Here is a 21,201-nt window from a genome sequence, read left to right as displayed (position 1 = left end):
CAGCTAAAGTCTTCAGATAAGTTTGTCTATTCTTGAAAACTTGTTTTCCGGTAGCGTTAGATGAATGCAGTAATATCATAGAATTGATTCCGATGATATTCAAAATTCCATAGAAGACACAAAGGCTCCAGCGACGAGTTTTACGAGACACACTGTATGTATGACAAAGTTGATCAAACGTATCCACACCCCCCCTTGGTTTGTTTGTAAAAACTTATTATTTCTGGTAAATCAACAGATTTGTCTTGGTCTGGTTGGAAGTGTGTAGTGGAAAGCATAAGCACTTTTTTTTTTTTGCTTAGCTTTGGAGGCACATAATATGATAGTAAAGTAAGTTCGTTATGAAAAGCAAACATTGATGTATTCATAAAGTCAGCAATAATTTCATCAGGTTCATCTTCCAATTCATCCCCAAGAACCACATCTTCTTCATCATCAGCATACAGAAGAAGGCGTTGAATTTCATCTTGCGATAGATTTTGACGTAAAGCCATGTAAAAAAAAGAATTATTGAAGTTACACGCAACTAAATGCAAAATACCTAAATATAATAAATAATTACACATTTTTTCCAAAACAAAGTTATGTGTAAGGTTATTATGCAAATAAAAATAACATTCAAATAAAGAAACACGTATCAAATAGCACAATAACATGCTTTATTTCGCAAAAACATTAAAATCATAGTAATGAAAATAATTACCTTAACCGTACCCAGGGATACTGGAGCGCCCCACGCACGTTTTGCCACGACCACACACTAGCAGGACCATAAATATACCACTCTCTAGATCGATATCTTCCGGCTTTTTGTATCCAACAGAATTATACAGTACTTAACCACAGATATACAAGCAGTACCTACCGTGCGGAGCAGAGCAGTAGACAAGGTAGAGGAAACTCAAGGCCATTTAAAAAAAGATTCGAACATAGACAATATAATTGCTCTCAGCCTACTCTATTCATTCACTAGCCCAAAAAAACTATTATAAAAATAAAAATGTCCTTGAAGCAGAAAAATGTCGAAATGTTTTCCAAGGGCAAGGTTCATCTGACTAAGAAAATAAACTTTTACAGTGCATTTCCTTAAGATGAAACTTGTTAATCTGAGAAGAAGAAACCCAAAATGACAAGAAATTTGCAAAAACACTGAAGAAAATTTCCAAAACATGATTGTCCGACAGTACGACGAAAAATTCCGACATTTTTCAGCCTCATGAACTCATGGTTACATATGTTTAAAAATCTTTAATTTCACCAAAACAATAAGATAATACAGGATAACACTAATCAATAACATGAATAAGTTTATCGATATAATAAATAACATTTATACGTTGTGGAGGAAGACATATGTCAAGTATGAAGCATTGTTCAAAAGACCGAACGAATAACCTAAAACTGTTAATTCACTTTAAACTTGAACTTACGTAGTAAGGTTGACTATATGTTTGTAACTCGCTAACACTATACTTTCTTTGTATTTTTATCACGAAGAACTTAAACAAGCAATATTTTCGACGCGAAATGATAGTATTTCGGCAGCAAATGACAACCCGCGTGTATAAATAAACCACTCTCATTTTGTTTGAATGATTTACAAACTGTCAAACGGCAAAATTCCGTCATCTCTTTCTGTTACACGAGTCATTATGGTAGAGAGCGAGAGATCAAACCAATCCTTCTGTTCTCACCAATGAGATCTGAGCTTTTAGCCATATTATTCGTTTTCTATAAGAATTTTGAGGTGGGCGTGGCGGTTTCAAATGAGTTTCAAGGCCAAAGCTTAGTTAAATGCCCCTGAGCAGGACTCCCGCTCGACTGATGCTTCGAAGCGACTCCCCCCCACTTGCAAATACGCGGCGGCAAGAAAAGATCCGTTGTGAAACGAAAAAGTTATCGCAAATTTTCAATTTTTTTTTAAATTTGTACCCCAGGGTACGGTTCTAGGGTTAAGAAATAATTACAATTTCCAGTGTTTTTTTTCCTTTATGCTTTAAAAAAATAGTCGAGCAAAACAGAACAGAACTGTTTTCTTTGTTCCTTCATTTTGAGACATTTTCCTGTACGAATTGCACCCTTCTTGCGATCAATATTGCAACCATCACCGGAGAATACATTATTATCGCGTGGTAAAGGGAAATAGGATAGGGAAGCAGTCGAGGAAATGCAAGATTGTAATTTTATTGTATATTGAACAGAGTTCTCCTTCAAATCACACAACTTTCCAGAACAAAACGGTGACTGGCATGATTCAGGAACTCCCGAATCCCGTGCGGAGATTGCGCTGATGATTGTTAATCTTTATTCTACGCATCACAAAACCATTTAATAAATCTTTCACACTTGAAGATTTATACATAGCATTTGTATTGCTACGTTTACATACGCGAGCTGAACTGCCGAACTGAACCTCAACTTATGGGTGAGGAACGAAGCAAGTAATTTTCCCTCCCCGTAATTCGTGGCTCGGTTCCCAAATGTATACGTACGATAAGATGTCATCGCGAATTTGCATCTGTCGTTTGGAATCCTCAATTCCAAACTTATGTAGACCGAATTTAAAAAAAAAGATAATTTTGAAAGTAGCTATAACTTTGTGGTTATCCATTATAAATAAATTAAACAAGGTAACTTTGTTTTTACCACTATATATTTATTTAATAAACGCCGACCGATTTCAGAATAACCGTTCCTTCCTCAGGAAATATAAAGTATATATTTTGACTTACTGTTTCTGTATAAGATTGTGAACTGCCTTATTGACTTTTATTGGCTCTTATATGGTGGTCGTTTGGTCAATGACCTCCCAAAATATGCTGCAATAGTATTCATATAAAAAAAAGAGTTAACAAACTACCCTATTAGTACGGTAATAGCGGGTTCCAGTGTCATTTAGCGTCCGCGCCATAAATGAGAAGCTACTGTATGTACCCACCGTGGGTCTTTTTAAATGTTGTCCCCAAGCTGTCTCCTTTCTTTCTCTTTGCTGTATAGACAAAGGAGGTAAACACTATCATGTCTGACGTATGCTTAGTATCATACAAAATTTATTTAAAAGGGGTTTTCGGACATGACCGCGGTGAGATAGAGATATCTACGACCTAAGATTGTCAAGGTGAAGCTAAAAGTAAAATCACTATTTAGATTAATCTTTACTACAAATCGGTATAGGTTATCAATACCAAAAAAATACTATGAATACATTGAAGCTTGTTCTATCGTTTGGCATGATCTGAATTAAAATAAAATTGTTAATTACGTCATGAAAAATATAAGCGTAAACTACTTCTTTTTCAAGAGTTTACTATAAAGTCGTATAGGAAACAACTTTAAAAAAATACTTTTATATGGCTGTTTTTATTTGCTACCACTTAACTTGATTAATTTTTTTTCCGTTTTTATTAAATTATTCACAATAAATTAAATTCCACTTTCGCGCTTACGTAATAATTTTTTGAGTGAAAAATTCTAGAATTTCGTCAGAAGTCCGCGGAGCGCGGCAACGTACAGACGTTAGATTTGTGCCAGTTTTTTTAACGGTTTTTTCGGTGTAAATAACTTTCGCTCGCAGCATTTTTAGTTCTCAAACTGCGTGTAAGCTTGTCTTTTTCCAATATAATTATTATTCATGACCAAAATATTATACCGTCTCTTTACATCTTTTTGAAATTCACTTTCGTTTTCTTGAAAGAATGTATCAATGAAGTGGATTTTTGGAAGTGGAAATTAACCCACTACCCAACATCCGATCGAAAATTGTCGAAAATAATGCATTTTGGTTGCACATAAGTGGACATATACGAATTTATCTGAAATTGGATGACATTACAACAGTTAATATACGCAATAAATGTCGGTCCTACCAAATTTGGGATTTGGCTCAGTTGTTAGCGTGGTTAACTCCAGTCCCCTTGGAGAAATGTTTACTCCTCGGTAAAACAGTTATTTTGTAATTAGGAATCTTGGAAGAAATCTTGAAATTAACCCACTACCCGACACCCAATCGAGCTGAAACTCGGCAGATAGTCTCGTTGTCGATGATAATATATTGTAGTGGCAATACACACACGTGTAGAGTCACGTGGGGTAACCGTGCGCAATTTTTACATTTGAATTTTAGTATTAAAAAGCTTTAGGTATTTTACTCAATTGTTTTGTTTATTAATATGATCGATTATTAAGGCATCTGAAACAATTATAAAAACCTCATATGTTTCATAAATCAAACAGTTATATAAAAAAGTTTGCGTGCATGTCGATTGCGTACACTTACCCCGTGTGCGGGGTAAGTATACGCATACCGTAGGGTAAGTGTTCGCACCGCAAAGAGTTATCCCCCATTGCAATTATCACACTTAAATTGCCCCTTATCGTAGTCTGTGCAGTTCTCATGCCACCATGCTTTACACACAATACATTCTATCCAATCTTCTGTTGGTGGATCTCGATATTTCTCCTTGCATTGTTGGCAAAAATAGTCCTTAGAAGCCTGTTTTTGTGCGCTCTTTAAACATGTATGCACGCTGGAATCTCTCGCCTTACGCTTTGTGGTGATTCTTTGTGGTGTGATTTTCTTTAAAAGAGGTGGTCGTCCGATTTCCATGGTTTTAAATATTGATTCTCGGACGATTTTTGCATCTGCATCTGTGTGCTTCTGCTGAAGTTTCTTTTTATAGGGACTTGAGATAATTATTTCAGACTTACTAGCATTTTTCAGTTTGCGTAAAACCGCCGAACTTGAACAACGTTAAACCCAATAGCTCTCGCAATACTTGTGGGAGTAGTCTGTCTTAAACCTAAAACAGGGTTACGTTTTAGAAATCCATACACCCAATCCTTGCCAGCCGTTTTTGTAATGTTGTCAAATCTGTTCTCGATCTTGTTGATTTCAGCATACTCGTAAACAATTTTTCTCATTGTCTGCATAGTCAGGCCGTAGAACATTTCGTCAGTTTTACAATAATCAACGATTTCGGCCTGAAAATAAATGAATAATTATTAGATCAATAGTTTCACAAAAAAACGATATCTGCACGATAAATTGAGTATCTATTTATCTAAAAATCTACCTCTTTATCTAGTGTAAATGTCGGACGATATCTCCCCATTGAAGTTGCTATTAATTTTAGTTTTAGGAGTTTACACAGAGTGGCTTCACTGATCCCAACAATATCTGCAGCAGCCCGCTGACTCTTCCCCTCTTTCATAAGCCTTTTTGCAGTTTCAATCTACTCTTGAGTGCAAACTGACCTCTCCGGGTGCTTTCTCACGTACACACGTGGAATATTTCACTGTAAAAAAATAACGAAAATTAAATATTATGCTATAAAATCAATTTTATCTATCGGGGTAAGTGTTCGCACTCGTCCAACTGCGAACGCTTACCCCAGCACACTTACCCCATCACACCAAAATTCAATAAACTTTAAAAATCAGATTAGTGGTTATCTTTATTAGAATTATCACTTTGCACCCGTCTAACTAACAATATTTCACTAAAAATTATCATAGACCACGTCGCTCTGACACAGCTGGTTACACAATAGCAAACATCGGTAACGGAGATGAAAAATTTAAGAAAAGCACGAAAAAAAGTAATTTACCTACCAGTTTTTATTGACAAATCAGCATCCACTGTACACATGTCCTGCTTCGGCGCGATCCAGAAGGCTACTGAATTAAGGAACGCGCGGGCGCTTAACAGGCACAATCTTGTCGGAAACATCACTGCGAACACTTACACTCCGCGTACGGTTACCCCACGTGACTCTACATGTACGCATTTATTTGACATTGTATGACATTACAACAGTTAATATAAGCAATATATGTCGGTCCTTCCAAATTGGAATCTGACTCAGTAGTCAGCGCGGTTGACTCCAGTCCCCCGGGAGGAAGGTTTAATCCTCAGAAAAACCATTTTTTAAACTTTTTTATTAATAAAAACAGATGTATAATAGCGAAAAAAAACTTTTTTTGTTTTTCAAAGTTTGATTTTTTATATCTCAAAATACTACTTGTTAATCGATGGTTTTATTCCTTATTTACCTGAATTAATAATTTATGTCTCATGGAAAAAATGCTTTCCATTTGTATTTATAATGAATAATAATTCGTTTTTATTAAGTTGTTTTTTAAATTGCATTTGTATAAATTGTTTAATTTTGGGTGAGAAATCAGAAAAATTAAATTGTCGTTGAAAAAATATTTAATAACAGCGCCATATATCAGGTCTAAAACTATTCCATATTTGAAGCTGGAACCAACCATACACTTTCATAGAAATCGGTTGGGCGGTTTCGGAGATTAGCGTGTACGAACACAGTCTGCGGTTCTGCAGCACATCACAACTCTTATAATACCCTAAGAGCTATAGATATTTTCCACTGTATCCTTAAAACATTTCAAAACAAATTAACCTTACAATGTACTTAAATAAAAATAATTATTTCTTCATTGTTCTTCTATTCTTTTCATTCACCTTTTAATATCATTATTATTATATTATCATATTACAAATGCATAGCGATATATCTAGATTTGGCTAAAGCCTTTGACTCAATCTGCCACAATTCACTTTTTGAAAAATTAGAAAACATGGATATCAAAGGCAAGGAACTTCAACTATTAAAAAGTTATATGAGTAACAGAACTCAACAAATCAAAATTAACAACCATATTAGTAAACCACTGTCGATTACATAATGGAGTTCCACAAGGAAGCATACTAGGGCCCGTTCTTCTTACTATTTACATAAATGAACTTTGCAGCATGAAAATAGGCGGTGAAATAGTTAGCTATGCTGATGACACAGTTTTACTTTTCAAATCTAAGGATTGGAATAATGTATATAACATAGCGAATTTGGGAATTTCGCAAGTGAAAACATGGCTAGACTCAAACATACTTACATTTAACATATCAAAGACAAAATTCACAACATACAGTATAAATATCACGGGACAGCCAAAAAACAACACAAACACCATAAAAATACACGAATGTTTAAACACCAACATCTGCGATTGCCCTCCTCTAGAAAAAACAGAACAAATAAAGTATCTAGGAATCGTAATTGACCATACATAACCTTAGATGGATACCTCACATCAAACAAATCACAAATAAACTTCTCAAAACAATACACATTTTCCTAAACATAAGAAACATATATAAAATGAAACAATTGAAAACAATATATTTTGCACTTTGCCAATCAATAATAGAATATGGAATTATTGCTTGGGGAGGAGCAACAAACTCGGCTATCAATTACATAGAAACCTCACAGAAAACGATCTTAAAGGTAATACTCAAAAAATATAGACTGACTGATACAGACCAAATATTCAACAGCTGTGACGTACTAGATATACGCCAATTATACGTTAAAACACTACTAAACTACATTTTTGACAAAAAAAAAAAATTTCAACATACACAAAATAGCACTAACAGACCAGTTAGACAAGCGTACAAAGAAAACATAAAAACTCCGACAGTAAATTCAAGCTTTGGACAAAGACACTACCAATACCATGCTATAAAAGCTTTCAACAGTTTAAAACTTGAAATTAAAATTGAGGAAAATAAAAATAAATTCACACACAAAATTACAAAATGGATTAAAGAACAAAAAAGACCATATTACCAAAATGTCATAGCATAAAATAAAAATAAAACCTACACGTAACACACAAAACCAACATAAACACACATCACTCACAAACACACAAGATTATTTTCATTGTATTATTTTTAAAATTTTATATGTATTATTATGTATTTCGTATTTTTAATTTTAAATTTATTATTTTCTTTTCAAATTTATTATCTTCTCTTTAAATGTAATATGTAGATTAGATTTTCATATTATTAAATGAAGGCCTCAGCACGGGCAAGCCACCCCAGTGAGGCCTACATTACTGGAAAACATAAATTGTAACAAAATAATGTACCAAATAATAAAATAATATCTACTTGCTTCCTTATCTTTAACTTTACTGAATTGTAACTTTACTGGTTTATTTTATATTCAACATGTTAAATGTATACAGTGTTCTTACATAATACGTTCCCGCTTACTTGTGAACAATCCAGTTATAAAAACTCAACTATTATACATCAAAGGTATGTAGAATTTAGTTATTTACGTATACTTAGTTCTTGCATATTATATTCACGCTTACTCAATCCAAGGCTCTAAGGCGCTCTAACTAGCAAGCTGGAGATCGGTACGTTTCTGTGTTTGCATCAAACCGCACGGCATCAGAACACACAAAAACGTAAGGCGGTGCGTTGTTGTGTTTCTATAACACGCAAATAATGAGATTCATTTTACAATATTTTACTATCCATTGTACTTGGGATTGTGATGTCGGATAGAATTGATTGTTATCGTGAATATTTCTCCACACTTAATTATTAAAAAACAAATTGTTTCTCGCCCGTAGAATGGTTAATGTGTTTTCAAACAGTTTTTATTATTTATAGTGATTTCAACATTCGGCGATGAAAGTATCGTTGGTTACATAGTTTTTTTAAAATTTCTTGTTTTTATTTTTTATTAATATGGGGGATGATACTCATCTACAAATATTAAATAATATGTCAAAGACTGTTGACATATTTAACAGTAGTTTTGAAGGATTCAAGGGGCATGTTTTTTATGTTTCTTCTTTTTTAATATGTAGTTTATGTTATATGTGCATTGTAAATGGACAAAAGTCTGTTATGCACAAAAAATAGTAGAAAATAAATAAATTGTGTAATTAATTAACAAAATATGAAGAAATAACATTTTTAAATAACGTGTCACGTTACCGTGTTTCAGCAGCGACCAAAGAAGAAAATGTAGGAAAAGTGAGTTTAACCGCTTCGAGGTTGAATAATTCCCCACATTCAGCAGGATTGCAATGTGCCAAACAGTCCTCTACTGCCCTACTATCCTACTGCTTTACTGGTGGTGACGTCTTCCTACGGGAAATGTCAAAACAAGATGCGACGATGTACGGGTTAAAGTTACAAGTCAAATACAAACAAACTTATCGATTATTTTTGTACTCTTAATAAAGTTGTACGAAGTTTGAGTGTTTGTGCAGATCGTAACAATTAATTCAGTATGCGACATGTACATACGAGTACAGTGCGAAACCCAAAGATATTAGAAGAACGAGATATGCTATGTTGGCCGCCGGATCGTAGGCGGAGTACTACCTAATTAGGGTACTTTGAACACCATCGGGACGTGTACGCACAGAAATCTGTTCTATGTATTAGTGCGGATACCTTAGCGTAAGCGAAGGTGTGCAGTAGTATTGGTGAACAAAACCGGCGACACTGGGCAAAACAATTCCACACAGTATGAATTGCTCATAGCACATCTCGTTCTTCTAATATCTTTGGCGAAACCCCATATATCAGAATAGATTTTATGTCCGCAACTGTCTTGGCAACTAAAGTCATTTTGTTTGTCATTTACTTTGTTGTTCATAATTATTATTACTCCAACTAAGTCTTTGGCATTGTGCCTGCTTTATATATTTAAATAAATAAATTTATATTAAATTAAGCCAGACTTGAAAATGAAAATTAGTCAGGTTGTAATAAGTACACTATATATAAGACTCGCTTATAAGTTTGAGTGTTTTCGAAGTACCTCATCGTATTTATGTAAGACCACAAACGCATTATGGATTGTGTGGATCGACAACCTACTAGAAGCACTAGCACTAGCACTGGAGTGACTAGACAAGCAGACAGTTCGTCCTATTTCACACTTCCGTTGCAAGAACAATCAAGAAAATGTAATCTTCCTTCCCATACATAGACTCCTAGTCCATGGTAACGAGGTCTGTGAGTGTCAACTATTATTGACTATTTAATTATTGATGACAATATTAGCGATTCCTAAGCGAAAATCTGAAACAGAAAAATCAGAAAAAGATACGGTCACATCTAGGACTCGAACTCAAGACCCTTGCCTTGCCGGGGCGCCGCCCTACCAACTGAACTGATTTAGTTCGGGTTGAATCTATCATACATAAAGATAGTTGCCAATAAAAATGTGCGGTTAGAAAAATGAAGACAACGTTGGTAGTTCGTATTCGAAGTATGATATAGTTAAATATGACTGAAAGAGATAGGGTCCCATTAGCGTAGTAGAGCGGTGCCCCGGCAAGGCAAGGGTCCTGGGTTCGAGTCCTAGATGTGACCGTATCTTTTTCTGATTTTTCTGTTTTAGATTTTCGTTTAGGAATCGCTAATATTGTCTTCAATGATTAAATATTACAATTTGAGGTTTTACTCATTAAGTTATTCCAAAAAATAGATATTATTGAATACTTTATTCAAATAAAAACTAATATATTGAAACATTCATTTCCACCCAGCTCTGAATGAGTACGTGAAGAACCATAAAGTCCGTAAATGTTTAAATTTAAATAATCTAGTTATCTATTTTTCAATATCAACACGACTCGTAAGAACGGATGTAATCCCGCCATTTGACGTCGTACAGTACGTAGGTAGGAAGTTGTCTGTATCCGGAGACCGGATATTGAATCGATAACAGAAAGCCTTCAGAAAAGTACCGTTTCTTGAGAAAAATAATCACGTCAAGGATAAAATCAAATCGCACTACGCAAATACCTCTTTGAACTACTTGACGTAAGTCAAGTAGTAAGTAAGTCAACGTGACGTAAGTCAAGTCGTATACCTTCAAATGTTTGCAATGTAAATTTTTGATAATTTATTTTGTTAATAAACATTTTTTTATTGTAATATAAATAATATGGGTTAGATTCATACGCATATATTTTACCAACTATTAGATTTAATATACTCGTATACCTGATCAGAAAAGGAGAACTCTTGTGCCTGATAAGAAAGCCACGACGCGTTAGTTGTATAATATAACATATTTTGTATAAAATACAAGGCAATACGGGGGTAAAATTACCACTAATTTCGAAGGGGTTTTCTACATGTTTTTAGAAGTAAAAAAGGTGAACCATATTTTTCGAAATTCCAACGTTTTAAAGTAGTTTTTTGGTAAAAAAAATTGAATTGTTTGTATGGGTAAATAAATATTCTTCTATGGAAAAATATGTTAAGTAGTATATTTTTATGGGAAAAAAGTTGGAATTTCGAAAATCGTTGTTTTTGTTTTTTACGTCTACCATCATGTAGAATCACCTCCCGAAGTTAGTGCACCTTAACCCCGGACACTTGTATTTAATTTATTTGTTTATTTGCATTACCTTTGACAATTATGTCATTGATTGTGGTCCAGACTTTTTATTTCTACCATCATGTAGAAACACCTCCCGAAGTTAGTGCACTTTACCCCCAGACACTTGTATTTAATTTATTTGTTTATTTGCATTACCTTTGACAATTATGTCATTGATTGTGGTCCAGACTTTTTATTTCTACCATCATGTAGAAACACCTCCCGAAGTTAGTGCACCTTACCCCCGGACACTTGTATTTAATTTATTTGTTTATTTGCATTACCTTTGACAATTATGTCATTGATTGTGGTCCAGACTTTTTATTTCTACCATCATGTAGAAACACCTCCCGAAGTTAGTGCACTTTACCCCCGGACACTTGTATTTAATTTATTTGTTTATTTGCATTACCTTTGACAATTATGTCATTGATTGTGGTCCAGACTTTTTATTTCTACCATCATGTAGAAACACCTCCCGAAGTTAGTGCACCTTACCCCCAGACACTTGTATTTAATTTATTTGTTTATTTGCATTACCTTTGACAATTATGTCATTGATTGTGGTCCAGACTTTTTATTTCTACCATCATGTAGAAACACCTCCCGAAGTTAGTGCACCTTACCCCCGGACACTTGTATTTAATTTATTTGTTTATTTGCATTACCTTTGACAATTATGTCATTGATTGTGGTCCAGACTTTTTATTTCTACCATCATGTAGAAACACCTCCCGAAGTTAGTGCACTTTACCTCCGGACACTTGTATTTAATTTATTTGTTTATTTGCATTACCTTTGACAATTATGTCATTGATTATGGTCCAGACTTTTTATTTCTACCATCATGTAGAAACACCTCCCGAAGTTAGTGCACTTTACCCCCGGACACTTGTATTTAATTTATTTGTTTATTTGCATTACCTTTGACAATTATGTCATTGATTGTGGTCCAGACTTTTTATTTCTACCATCATGTAGAAACACCTCCCGAAGTTAGTGCACTTTACCCCCGGACACTTGTATTTAATTTATTTGTTTATTTGCATTACCTTTGACAATTATGTCATTGATTGTGGTCCAGACTTTTTATTATCTTTACTTTACCACTTTCCTCAATATTATTTCTTATAATATTTATTTTTTAATAAAGTTAGTAAGATGATTCCTTTATGTTTTTATATATTTGTAATAAGGTAAAATCATGAGGTTTTTTTTGGATTGCATAGCAAGGTTTTTCTTTATTTTTAGTGAAATAATTATTTCATGGGTTATCCAAGGTTTTATTTATGTATGTTTTGATTTTAGTTTGACCTTTTGGTATTTATGTTTCGATTGTTGAGTTGTTGTTTTAGAAGTTCCAATTTTAATATGTTGATATTTATATATTATTTATAAGCAAACAATAGTAACCGGTTACGCTTGTTTTCAAATTATGGGTGTTATTTTTGTTTTGTGTATATTTATGTCCAACGATGCAATTTGTAGTGAACTCGTTTACACAAAGAATAAAATTCATTTCAGCCTCGTTTTTTCGATGATGTTTGAGTTTCGAGCCATGTTTAAATTGGAGTCACCCATTATTAGGTATTTATCATATCTTCGAGGTTCTCAATAAATTCGTTCAGCAGCAAAAACGCTTGTTTTCACAAATTTTGGCATCCAATATTTATATAATATAATATTTTAGATAATAACTGAAAAATTTATGCACCCACTCTTTTTAAGTAATTATTGTGTACAAATATTTAGTATTGATTTATTTAAATATTGAATCAGGACTTGCTCCCCAGTTATAACCGAGAATAGTTATATTACTAACTGGGTAATTAAATCTGTTAATTGAGAATGCTATTTAATATATTATGATTTTGTACATTTACTTTATAATTTCAATAAAAAATAATAAGATCGTAGTAATACGATGGCTATTTATGTTTTGAGGTTTTTTTAATTGATCGACTGACCCTCATTTGCAACACATTCTAGAAATAGATAGTTCTTTCTATAACGAGATCAAATATTATAGTTTTTAGTATTTAGCGTTTTCTACGCGAGATTATCTGCCACAGGTGACATCTTTACTAGTGGGTCGAGTTTTAATGCTGAACCAAGTAGGAGCATAAACTTTAACAACATACTTTGCTAAAATAATTACATTTTCTGAAGGAACTTCCCTTGAAACATTAATAATTCGGTAAGCACATGTAGCCATCCAGGTTTAGACATTTTTCTTGGAGATTTGTTGCCTAAATCTTCGCCTTTCCCTTACCTTAACTTCCATTACTATTTTATAGAAATATAACTGTTGCGAGTTAAATGTTAACTCTCCTACAAATTTCTGAAAACGAACAAATGGCTTTTTGCACTGTTTTTTAAAGGTTGTCATATTGAATATGTCTAATGCCATGATGTTTTATTGTCGAAATTATAACTAGTTTATGTGAAGCAAGCAAATTATCCACTGTAATTGTTTATCTCAATGTTTTTCACGCAAATACCTGATACGATCATTTTTCCAACGATAATGTCCCATCCAAATGCCAAAAATGATTCAAATGGTATTTTTTTTCTTCAAAATATAATCCGCAATAATTATTGATTCAGAAATTTCAGAGTTTGGTGCAATATAATGTATAATGCATTTCTGGGATGTAGTGGTAATGTTTCCTTCTTTTTTCGTGATAATTTGTCGTTTATCTTTCCGACCATCAAAATATATTACGGGTATTTGGAAAACTCTGTCTTATGTCAGGTTATATGCAGTTATAATTTTCAAAAAAATGATTTTTTTTAATTTCATTTTTGTAATGAACATTTAGTTAAGTACACACACAGTTTCAAGTAAATTCGGCTATTATTTTCGAAGTTACACGCATATTTGTAAAGACGTGTCGGAGCGGAGATGATGACTCCAAAACGTATTCGGGGGTTTTAAAAGTTGCACCTCACGGCGATCAGGAAGTTATGAAGAAATAATGTATTGGACACGTACAGAAGAGAATGGGCACGCGACACCGAGATTGTGTGGATAAAAATGTGGAAACAGTTGATAATAAAAATGAAAAAAAAAATACAAAAAAAAACTCTTGGCGGAAAAGCAAACTTTGTGGGAAGATTATCGACAAGTTGACAGTTTATTATAGCTTAGCAATTAGGAGAAATTGTGATTCCGTCGAAAAAATGTATTATGCTATCTGGGCCACATATTATCGTTATTTCTCAACGGACAAAAACCTCAAGACGAGAAGTGCCCGACCGGACTATAGTCATGGTGCAGTTGGCAACGGGCAATAGCTGCCAATGATTTACCCACTTTCAAACATAATCATCCGTCATTAGGATTCCACAAGAGGCTATACTTTCCATTAATACAGATCTCAGCAATGAGAAATTGTTAGAAAGATGTGTGGGTGGTTTCACCCAAAACAACAACGAGAGCTACAATCCACTGATATGGAAAATCTCTCCAAAAATAGTTCAGGCCGGTTCCAAAACTGTACAAACGGCTGCATACATAGCTGCTGGCATATTTAATGAAGATATAACATCATTATCATATTACTTGAATGCAATAGGGGTTTTACTTGGGCCCAAAGTGCATTCATACGCCGAAAGAGAGGATAAACAACGCGTGGCCGTCTCCGACCGCAGAGCACATGATGGAACACGAGAGGGAAGAATGGTCCGCAGACAACACCAACTCGAGTTATTAGAAGCTGCTGAAAGGGGCGGAGAGTGTATTATATAGCCCTGGAATAGACGACTTGGTGTAAGTTGAAAAATATTTTTTTACTGTATGTAAAGTGCTTTTAAAACTTTAAACGCGATTTTCTTAATACTGTGTTTTTAAAGTCGGTGACCAAGATTACTCGGAAACGGCATAACCGATCAGTCTCAAATTTTAACACTATTTTAGATTTATTAATCGAAGGCCTGTTCTCACCAATAAATAGTTTTTTTTATAAAATAAAATTTTGGTAAAAAGTCGATTTTTTTTTATAAGCCGCCATTTTGTGAAAAAAAATTTTTGCTCTGTCCTTCGATTAATTAGAGAAATATTTATTATTATAAAGAAGGAAGCTTTGTAGATGCACGCACAGGCGGCAGAGCATAGAGCTTGCGGGGAAGTCCGCAAGATGGAGCCAGTGGCCAGTTGTCGCCATGGACAGTGCGAAGGCTCTCAGACAATCTCACTGGCCCAGATTACAATTAGCTTCTAGTTAGGTCGACTAACGAGTCACCAATATAATACGCGGAGTCTTAATAAATCGCTGATTAATATTAAAGAACCAATTATTTATAAAACTCCTTCCACGAGGAGTTGGAGTCCTGTTTGTGCGAACACAACAAAATCCGTTTGTTTTTTTTTTTTAATTTTAGATGATCCAATCCAGAGACATGATAGTCATAGCAAGATGACTTTTTTTTAGAGGAGCTTCTGGAGATCAGCTATAGCAGCTTTCAAATATTTTTACAAATAAAAAATCTTGAAATACTGTTTAAAGTTACCATAATATGTGTACGAATTTTTACTTTTATAAATTAAAAAGTCTTCTCAGGAAAAAATCTTGAAAAATTCCTTTTTTGGGCCTCCTGACTTTATATAACCCCTTTGGTCAAAATATTTTGTCTGGTTTTTTTCTTTCGTTCTCTTACTTTTGTCAATAATTGAAACATTACGTCTGACACTCCATACATCCGTCATAAGTAATAATGTAACAGTGAGAAACAATCAATAATGACCGCAGTTTGTTTCTGAGGAGTTCCAAATACAATAGTAAGTTTGAAAACATCCTTACAATCGGACTCATTTGGTGCAGAAGACGTTGAAATATCGCACGTGAGCTAAAAAAATGCATAAATCAACAAATGACAAAAAAAATATTGGAAATCAAAACACTACCCCATGGTGCACCTGTTTCACCGGGACATTAGCTCTCCTGGCTGGTGTGGTGTCTTTAATATGTAACTGTATTAATTGTTATTCTGTGACATGAATTATGGTGTATGGTATATTTATACCGTTGATATTCAATAAATAAGTAGCATAAAACCCAATCCAAATATGAATTGTCATTTAGTTTAACTTAATTCCAACGTTCCTTTAATAATTCACGGGGTTGAAAAATATCCAATGTTAACTCTATCTTTTTTATGAAAATGCGTATAAAATAAAACATTCTTAAACTAAACGGTTACAAGTGATAATTTTAACATGGGGCCTTTTGGTACTTTAGTTGTTTCTTAGGGGAAGTCTTTACTTTAAATAGTTACGTCCGTCAATAAATAAAATACATTTTGTTCATATTTTCTGCCTATTTAGCTAATTCATTTTGTTACTATTTTTGTTATTATCATTTTGTTATTACTATGTATTTAAACACCCATTTATGCAAATTTTTGGATACCATGTCTGTACTTAAATAATACAAATTTCAAGCACATACTTTGTGATGTAACATTATAATTAATAAAACAACTTAGTAAACACGACTTTTATTTTTTATTTTAAATGCCGACTGGTTTGCGCTACGACCGTAGCTTCACCAGGGCTGTATAATACTGATAAAAAATAAATGTGTGTTTATTTATATAGCGGAGACGGTTTACATAAAGTTCCAGTGAGCACTTAGGCCATAGGCCCATTGCGCTATCTCCCATTTTACCTCAATCCTTTAACAGTCACCCGGTCCCTTTTATAAAGTTCACCAGGGTTGTCATTGGATATGTGGCTGTGTCTTCTGGTTCCACAATGTATCATCCCAGGTTTCATCTCCCCTCCCCAATCCCTTTTGGTTTCCTGAAGGCCACACAAAGGAATAGTGCCTCATTTCTCCACTCCCCCCCTTTGGTTCCCCGAAGGCCTCACAAGGAAAGAATCCTTTTTTTTTTTTCTTGTATTAGGCAATTCACCCTAAAAAGAGTGCTATGTCATGGAGGTGTGTTTGCTAAGATTTTTTATTTTATATTTTTGAAAAATATGCCTTTTATTGCAAATAGTGAGTAGATGGGAGAAGTATTCATTCAAACTAAAGAAAGCAGAAAAATAAATAAAACACAGTTAATTCTGACTAGGGAATATTTTATTTGGGTATTGGGTTAGGTTACAGGCTTAGGTTAGAGTTAGGTATGTATGAATGAAAGGCCGAGGTTAATAAGAAAAGTTTCTAAATCAGAAATAAAATAAAAAAACTTATTTCACTTTCCTGTGCGTCCTGCGAAACTCTGGTTCAATTTACACAAATATCCTTTGAATTTAAGTGTCGTTTTCAAAATTAGAACTGATTATGTGAAGAATTCATACAGGCGCTAGCTATTATTGTATAATATTTTTCAGAAAATTATTTTAACTGTCTATTTTAAAAAATTGAACTGTATTTTGAAGAATTTAGACCATACCGTGATTTTTCACGGCCTGCGCTAGTACACATAATAAATCGAAATACTCTAAATGATGGAATTCAAAGAAAATCGTAAGATAGTGGAAAATTAAAGTAAATCGATATTTGACAGGATGCAAAATTAATTCAGGTGTAATGGTTTCTCTCTTAAGAGTAGGGTACGTCGTAAACACCATATCCGTAGTTATTGCTCTTGTCCTGTGGAAGTGGGTGGCTGAGGGAGTCATGTTCAGAGGAACCAGAGCCGCTTTGGTGCGGGATGGAATATATGTGGTTCCGTCGGGGGCTCAGCGGGGAAGTGGTCTCTTCAGAGTCATTCGCTAGATGCTCCTGATCTACGGTGAGTCCTTCACGCGCGGAGGTGCTGTGATGAATCACTCGAATGGGAGCCGCGGAACCGTTGTCAGCTTGGTGGGCCTTTCCAGATGGCGAAGGAGAGGGATAGCGGGAGAATCTTTTCTTTTTCCCATAATTCAGAAGGCGATTCTCGCTGGGGGACCTATCGAAATGCATACCTTGTTGAGGCGTCGTAACCTGCTTCATAACGCCTCCCGAGAGTAGGGACAGGTTTTTAAAATACGAGATTTGGACTGTCTTGTGGGATGGCACACTTTCGCTGGTTGATTGTTTCGGTGGAAAGTCTTGGCGAGGGATGACAGGTGGCGGTTGACCGGGGGCGTCTTCTTCTAGGGTTTGTTCGTCGATTTGAGGATAGCGAGGTGTCTCACGGGTGTTGTGGCTGACGGAGAAGTGACGTTGAGGGGCAGCTCGGGGATTATGGACAAGGAAGGGGGGCCGATGGGTCTGGTCCTTCGCCGCAGCACGGGGGACGTGATGGTGGTTCTGGTGACTGAGCTCCGTCAATGCCGTTGTCTGCCGGGAGCCCTGAAATATGAAAATTTATTATGTTTTTATAAGTTCGATAAATGTTGTTTATGAAACAATGATTCAAAAAATTAGCTAGATATTTTTATGACATGTGTTATCGTCATGAAAAGATTTGTACAATAAATCTGGTGGAGAATATTCATATGCTCGGAAGCTAAGCATCAGACCAGCGGGTAAGCATATAGCAGCGTCAAGAAAATGCCAACGATATTTATATATATTTTACCCACTCGTGTTGGTCCAAACAGTAGTAGGAACCACTTCATTATTTCAGAATCTTCCGAGATATAGCAGAACCGTATCTAAAATCCAAGGTCACGAACAGACTTGCTTCTATAATCTCATTATCTTCGCGACTCCCATCGGAGTGTGATGTATTTCGGTATGTCACCGGTGCTCCAGGTAAAAAATTTACGCTGAGAACTTTTACGTGTAAATACGATGTTTGTCATTATTTTGGTTGCATTTTTTGTAAGCATTGTGTATTTTTACTGATGTCATTTACTGTAAAATTAATGTATTCAAAAAGTCGTTTAGGTTTTAGTACAACCATTTGTGTGATTGGACCGACGTAGTGGCTCCACTATTGAACCGGTCTGATGGTCGGAATGATTTTTTTGCGTTTGCAAAAAGAGAACCAAGTGGAACAAACCAGTGAACTCCTAATATTTGAAGCCTTTTCTCATAATCAAGTTGCTCTAAACGCAGCAAGTAGGATGTTTGGAGTACCTAAGGCGACACTAAAACAAAGACTCGACGGCGTAAATGAACAAGCGAAAGAGGAGAATAAAAAATTTGATCTGTAAAATTCGTCACCATGCTTCCGCTCCCATTGAAGATATTATAATATGATCCAGTGTCTAACAAATGTGCAAAGCCTGGCTTTAAGAAGAGTCTATCAGCATTAGAAAAGTTTGGGAAATAATTTATACATATTTTAATTTTCCTTTTTTTGAATGCACGAATCAAAAAAGACGAAACAAATATTTTTGCATTACCTGTAAGACGTTAGAAACTGGTAAATACATTTAAAAAAACTAAAAGGTGCAACCAAATTTGAATTAATGTGTAAATTTTCATTATTAATTTTGGTTATGTTTCAGTTTTTGATGTTTATTGTGTTCCTTTTTTAAATGTAGGTATACATCACTCCTAATGCTTAGAAAGATATGCAGGGATATCATCACTACCTAATGCTTAGAAAGCTATGTGGGTATATCATCACTGCCTAATGCTTAGAAAGATAATATGTAGGTATATCATCACTGCGTAATGCTTAAAAAGACAACCGATGATTAAACTAACAAGTATTTTATTATAAATATGTATGCTAATTTATCAAAATTTGACTGTCCAAAAAAGGTTTTTCTCCTAGTTGGCTAGTCAAAACATTTTACAAATACATAATATGTATACTAAATAAGCAAATTAAATAAAAGTTTTCACTACGTTTTTTTTACGTTTTAATTTATGTTTAAAGTTTCTTATTATTGTTATTAAAAATATAGATTTTATGCGCTAAAATAATAATTATAAAACGAGCTATGATTGGATACTGCGTGTAATGTAAATGCTATGGTCCTATCATAGCAACCCAGTGATCCAAACAAGGCGACGCGACGGTGGAAACAATTAGGCAACTCTTTTTATTCACTTTTGTCGTTTAATGATATTTGGTGACTTTTCCTCTTAATAAACGATGGTTTTAATAAATCAATTACTTTCCTTGTACTAACACTAAGTAGGTATACGTCTACAAAGTTAGGTAGTCCAATCATCGCCACATTGCTCTAATGGTAATAATGGCAATAATGTCATCGATTACTATTACCTCCCACTCGAGTTGGTCCAAGAGCCCTGTATATTCATGCTATTATGAACCTACTGGACGGGCGCCGTAGGTTCTGGCACCGCGGGAGCAGTAGATCCGCGGTACGTTCACAGCAGCATCACGATAATGGCAAACATAACGGTAATAATGGCTTTGATTACTATTACCTCCCACTCGAGTTGGTCCAGGAGCCCTGGATATTCATGCTAGAACCTACTTGACGGGCGCGGTAGGTTCTGGCACCGCGGGAGCAGTAGATCCGCCGGTACGTTCACAGCAGCATCACGATAATGGCAAACATAACGGTAATAATGGCTTTGATTACTATTACCTCCCACTCGAGTTGGTCCAGGAGCCCTGGATATTCATGCTAGAACCTACTTGACGGGCGCGGTAGGTTCTGGCACCGCGGGAGCAGTAGATCCGCCGGTACGTTCACAGCAGCATCACGATAATGGCAAACATAACGGTAATAATGGCTTTGATTACTATTACCTCCCACTCGAGTTGGTCCAGGAGCCCTGGATATTCATGCTAGAACCTACTTGACGGGCGCGGTAGGTTCTGGCACCGCGGGAGCAGTAGATCCGCCGGTACGCCCACAGCAGCATGAAGATAATTGCAATCGTAACCATGAAAATAGCTTCGATTACTATTACCTCCCACTCGAGTTGATCGAAGCGCCCTTTAAACCAGAAATATTTACGCTATATATTAGGATCCCGTAGTTGCACTCTTCTCTTGCCATCGCGCATCCCACGTTAGACAGAAACTAGAATAGTTAGTAATAGTAGTTTTTATAAACTACATTGTCAAATTTCAATCGTCCGCCTAGTATTAC

The 21,201-nt window shown here is 35.0% G+C and overlaps 1 pseudogene; it reads left to right on the top strand.

Moving 5' to 3' along the window:
- The first annotated feature begins 14,215 nt into the window (after positions 1-14,215).
- LOC149425729 (uncharacterized) lies at positions 14,216-15,013 on the top strand (annotated as a pseudogene).
- The last annotated feature ends 6,188 nt before the right edge of the window (positions 15,014-21,201 follow it).

This window comes from Hesperophylax consimilis, chromosome 2 (assembly GCF_061612785.1).
Source record: "Hesperophylax consimilis isolate HC1 chromosome 2, BYU_Hcon_1.0, whole genome shotgun sequence".
Taxonomy (NCBI): Eukaryota; Metazoa; Arthropoda; class Insecta; order Trichoptera; family Limnephilidae; genus Hesperophylax; species Hesperophylax consimilis.
This window is presented reverse-complemented; position numbering and strand designations above follow the sequence as displayed.